Below are 5,822 nucleotides of genomic sequence, written 5' to 3' on the forward strand. Positions count from 1 at the left end.
TTTCCACAGATGGAACAGGCCAGGCTGACTCACTCTTCGGGGTCTGCCCGAGAGCCATCCTCAGGCACACACCTAACCCCGCCCCTGACCCACTGTCCCCGTGCGTGCACGGTGTGCAGAAAAGGGCTCCCCCGCCAGCCTCCCAGCCCCTCCTCCCACTCTCCTGTGCATCCTGGGGTCCTCATTCAAAACCACCTCGGTGTCCCCAGAACTCCTCCCCATTCTTGGCAGTGACAGGGAGGGACTTCTGGGTGACGGAGAGAGAGGCCAGCTTTTGGGGGAATTTGCTGAGACACCGCAGGGGACTCCGTGTGCAGCCGGTCTCACATGTTCAGTACTTTCTGAGTGTTTAGCTATTTTAGTTCCAAATAAAGAAAGCTTCAGCGCCGGTCAGGAGGCAGAGCTCATAGAAGTGGAAGACTAGTGTTTGAGCTGCAAATTTGCAGTGCCGTTCTGCAAAATATTACATACATCATTTCCTGGTGCAGAGGAATATTGAGCTAGTTCAGTGAAGCCAAAAAGGAAAGACCAAAATCATGTAATTTCCCTGACCTAGACAGAACTACGGACTGCATACAGAAATAGAAAATGCTAAAGTGAATGTTCTTACAAGGTTTGTCTCTATAAACATAGACTCCACATATCCCAAGTGTATACAATGTGAACTCAGTATCAGCATGCATGCAGACCACTGGAAGTCGTAAACCCAGTCACACAAAACATCCCCTACCAGATGATTCCGTCTTGCTAGACCTATAGAAGTATTCTTAAATTAGGTTGGTGTGAATGTGTGCGTATATTTATTATTAAAATACTTACTGTTCTGCCTTTTGAAGTAGATGGACAAATGATTTAGGAGTGGGAATAGACTAGAAATAAAATTAATGCAAATAATGTGTTGATTTTTTTTTTAGCTTGATTAGCCAAGCCAATGGAAAATTCTAGAAAACGTATACAATTATTTTAACTGTCACAGGCTGGCAATTGTAATTGACATGATTTGTACGAGATGCAGTGTAATAACTGAATATATTAAAAAAAAATCTCATGCCTTGATTACCAGGAGAACATTACTAGTGCCACAATATTATTAACAACACAATTATCGTGGCATCCCTAGGATACGCTCTTAGCACTTCAATGCATTAGTGAACCTTTGCTAACGAAGAAAAAATTAAAGTACAGCAAATTTCAAAGCACCAGTTGTACCCAATATCATTAAAAATTTATAAAACTTCCCCTGAACATGACAAGTGTTTGGTTTAAATGAAGATCAGCCACAAGGAGAAAGCAGAAATCTTGTTACTCTTTGTCTCCTTCCTTACCCTATCTCTCTGCCTCTCTCTTTCTCACAGACCTCCCCCAACCGGCACCACCTCAATCCAGCTGAAATATGTAACCATTACAGAGTGACAGTTTGACACACAATGACCCGTCAGAACATTCATCTCGCAATGTTTTATTTTAGTGAGGAGCCAAACTGCAGAAAAAATAAGCAAGTTGTTTCAAGGCTTGGAAGGAGATCAAACATTTCTGGCATCCCCACTTACCAGACCTTTGATTTACAATGGACTTGTCAGAGCCCGATTAGACAGCGTGTGCTTAAAAAACCTACAGAGGCTCCTCTGTGCCCCAGCCCACCGCCATGTCCCCCACAGAGAGCAGCATCCCTTTGTTCCCTGAACCAGCGAGCCTGGGCACAGGCACAGAACTTTGCACCCTTGCAACAGGGCCCCACGGCACGTAAAGCCAATCCGGCTGCAATTAAGTTCCTTTTGCCAAGGTGAAGAGAGAGAGAGAGAGAGAGAAGGAGAAAGAGAGAGAGCAGGGAGGGGACTGCCGAGAGAGGGTGCAGGCTGAGTTCTTCTGCCATTTTCTCTCTACCTCTTCCTTCCAAGTCAAAAGTTACCATCTTTCCCCCAGCAGGAAAAACATCCCCCCGCGACTGCTACACCAGTAAGCTCTCTCAACCTTATTCAAATGGAAACACTCAGCTTAAAAGAAAAAAACGAGTTGGACCAAAAGTGCAGGTGTTTAAAATATGTTCGCGGTATTACGATTTTTGCTAGTAATTACAACTATGAAAATGGCTGGAAATATATTGTTTCAATTTGTATGGAGAACAATTGCAGAGAGAGAGAGAGCAGCAGCATGATCTGTGCCTGGCATTGGAATGTGTAATTCCTTAACCCTATATGGCGGCCCAGGGCTCGCCGAAGCAAATTATGAATACATGTGTTTGGAGAGCTTGAGGAGTAAATTTGGCTTTTGTGCATCCGTAACAATGCAATCTGACATGTGTGATTTATGGAATATTAAGTTAATACAGTATTATGAAATTAGCTTAATGTACTAAAGCTGTAATTTTAAAGTGAAAAACAATGCAACCAGACGTAAACAATATCAACATTAGCATTTTGTGAAAGCTGAAGCCAATTCACTCAAAATGTGTCTGGAGAGTCATAGATTTACCTCGCCTAGACAGACCCAAGTCTCAGGAAAGTTTCAGACCCCGGGACAATATTCCACACTTCACAGGCCAAGCTGCCCACTCTTAACCCAGAGAAGGATGTTCCCCTGCTGTAGGTGCCCCCCAGGGAGCCCACCCCTTTACGGTCCTCGGGGAAATGGCCAGAAATTATCCCGAGCTCTTCAGACAAAGTCAAAGGCTTCGCCCTGCAGTACCCTTGAAAAAATCCTCTGGAGAGAGGGCCGGGGTGCAGACACAATTCCAGAAACCTGGGGGTCCAGAGCCTAGAGTGAGACAGCAAAGTCCAAGCAAATCTTCCTGATTAAAAAGAGCAAGTCTAGCAGCCTAGCTCTGTAGCTCCTTGAGGCCCAGCCTGCTTGGGACATGAAAAGGAACCTGAAAACTTTGGGTCGCATCAGGATAAGCCATCCCCACGCCGGCCCGGGATTCACGGGAGGAGGGGACTGGGTGAGTGGAGGGCTCACCTGGAGGGTTCTATCAAGAGCCACTGGCTGTGTGGATGAACTAGGGTCCGAAGAAGGTCCCCCTCTGTTTCCTAAGCCTCCCCCCTTTACCCTCTCACCTCCCCAGGGCTGAGGACTTGCTGGCATGAGCAGGAGTCCTCTGTGGACCAGTGGCTGCAAACCAGGCTGTCTCGAGCGCCGGGTTTTGAGCTGGTGGGGGAAAAGAAACCCGTTAGAAAAGACTACCATGGCTTTCTTTACTTTCAATTAGGATTACTGGAAATGTCATGGGCCTAAGTGAACGGATACGTCTGGAGCCCAGACAGGGCCCTCTGGGGCCTTTTGCTTCCTTGGTCCAAGCGTACTACCTCCTGGTGAACGTCAGGCTGGTCACCCCAAACAGATTTCCTCAAAGGCTTGAGCAACTAAAATGAAAGCATTGGACCTGGACTCGCCAGGATTCAAGGAGCTCGCTTGTCCCAGTTTAATTAGAGTCCCAAGATTTGGGATCAAATACAGGCCTGAACCTCCTTCATGGGCAGAGAACCACACATGTTGGTTCCTGCCGTTCGGTGGGTGGATACCAAGCCTGTTTAGTAAAGGACACCACACCTAATCCGGGGACAAGAGGAGGCTCTCGCGGATGAAAGCTTCTCTGAGCCTTCGTGGAAGGGACCAGACACTGAACCCCAGGCTGTTCCACCGTGGGGAGGCCCAGGGAACACACACACTTGAACACCGACATGAGGGCAAATGTATACATGTAGGGGCTTTTGCGGCATTTTCTTTTGAACCCTCCCTATATATGGCTTAACGTGGCAATCAGGATTGTTTCATTTATCAACATGTCAGTGTCTTCATATACCCGTCGTAACAATAAAAGCATTCTACTTAAAATAAATGAAAAGTATATGTCAAACTTGGAGATGAAACAGTTGCCGGAGTTCACACTGGAGAAAATCAATTCTCAAATCTCGCAGAGAGGTTTTGTGCCTCCTCTGTCTTGCAAAGGCGTCTGGCTGTTTTCTCTTGGTTTGTTGGCTTTTATTTTTAAGATGCCCTGCATTTATTACGGGAGCCAGAGAGGCAAGAGCTGAAAGCCAATACTAATGTTTTAATTCCATCAAGTATGTTTCAATTCCCATTTTGCATTTTGCATTAGGAACCTAGACTCAGTCAATATTTCACAGCACGGCCGCTTGCGGTCAGGTATAGGGGCTTCACCTAACCTGACAAATGCTTCTGCTTCACGGCACGAGGATAAACGGGGCTCGGAGTGAGGAGCCCACTCACCGCTCTTTCTCCCTGCAAAAGAGCAAATACATTGTCTCGACACAATGTATTTACACAGAGAGACCACCACGCATCTGGCTCCTAATGGGAGTGCCTCTTGAAGAAGCCACCTTTTCCTCCTCCAGAATTATTAATCTCCAGAAATCGCAGAACTCTCCCCCAGAAAGCAAGGTGCTCTATCCCAGCGTCAGAGCAGAGCAAACCAGATGTTTGTACTGAATTCCCATTTCCATATGCGCGCTCGCTGGGCTCTGCGGGGCTAGCCATCGCTCTCCCTGAGCGGACAGCAATGGCAATGTGGGCAGCTTGCTTGATTCTGAAAGATAAACATGTTTCAAATGAAAAAACTAAAAATGAGTATACGCCTGCTCCCAGCTCAAATCTTGTTAGGTTTGTTTTGTTTTGTTTTGTTTTGTTTTGTTTTTGGTCACCTCTTTAAAGCAGGAAGTGCCCATTTTCTTAACCTCTCATTTTTTTCTACATCACATATCAAAATATTTTAACTGGGGAAAAAAAGAAAACAGTAGTAGCAAACCCTGGTGCCAACGGTCCCACTTGAAGGTTTTCTAAATTCAAAGTCACGCGACTTAGAAAGAAACAAAACCCAGATAAACAACAAAATGTGTACACACAGTCCAAAAAGTATACACGTCGGTGTACGTGTGTTGCACATGCACGTGTTTGTGTGTGTGTGTGCAAAACAGATGGGCTTCCTGAACACTTTCTATTCTAATAATACTTTAAAAATAAAATCAGAATATACGCCTTGATTTCGAAGAAGCAGTCTTCAGGAACTTTCTCCAAAGGGGTCCTCGCCTTCTGGTTTCCACCAAAGAGCATCGGACGGCCCTTGCTAATCCCACTGGAAGTTGATGACTCAGTTCCAGGGCTGCCAGTCTTATAGGAGAAAATGCTTCCTTAAAATCTGTCCCTCCATCAGAGTGACAGGACTCTGTTGGTTTACCTGTTCTACAACCGTGGTGACTCAGAGGGGAACTGTAACGGGAGGAAAAACAGCCTCAACAGGCCAACTGTCCCCAGACCCGGGCCGTGGGTTCTTTGTAGCCAGCAGGTGCATGGACCCCATTCTCGCCCCACTTAGCAAATTATGTATAAACAAATTAACTTCCTGGGCCGGTTCCCTCTGAATTACTCCCTGGTCTCCGAGTGGTTTTCCATCAGGACAAACCTTTTCCTTTCCCTTATGCACCAGCAAACATACTGATACAATTTAAAGGTCATGTTCTTTTCAAACTGACAGAACCCTCCAAAGTTTTGACGAGAGGCCCTCCAAGCCTCACACCCCTACAGGCGGAAAGGAATTAAGTAAAGCATCACTTGGTGGGAGCTCAATCATGTGAACTGATTAGAAAATGCATCCGGGGAGGGGGGCCTCAGCAAGGTGACGGGAGCGCATCTCGAAAGGAGATGTCACACAGCCAGGCAGAGAGCCCCTGACGCCGGGCTGGGGGAGCCACGGGAGGGTCAATGAAGATATAATTACCTTCTTCTCACAAAAAGCTGCTTCTTTCCCCAATCCCCAATGAACACCGCTTAATCAGCCTCACCTTTTTATGCAGACAGTCAAACTTTAC

The sequence above is a fragment of the Lontra canadensis genome, unplaced genomic scaffold (assembly GCF_010015895.1).
Source record: "Lontra canadensis isolate GAN:19392208 unplaced genomic scaffold, GSC_riverotter_1.0 scaffold208, whole genome shotgun sequence".
In the NCBI taxonomy this organism is placed as follows: Eukaryota; Metazoa; Chordata; class Mammalia; order Carnivora; family Mustelidae; genus Lontra; species Lontra canadensis.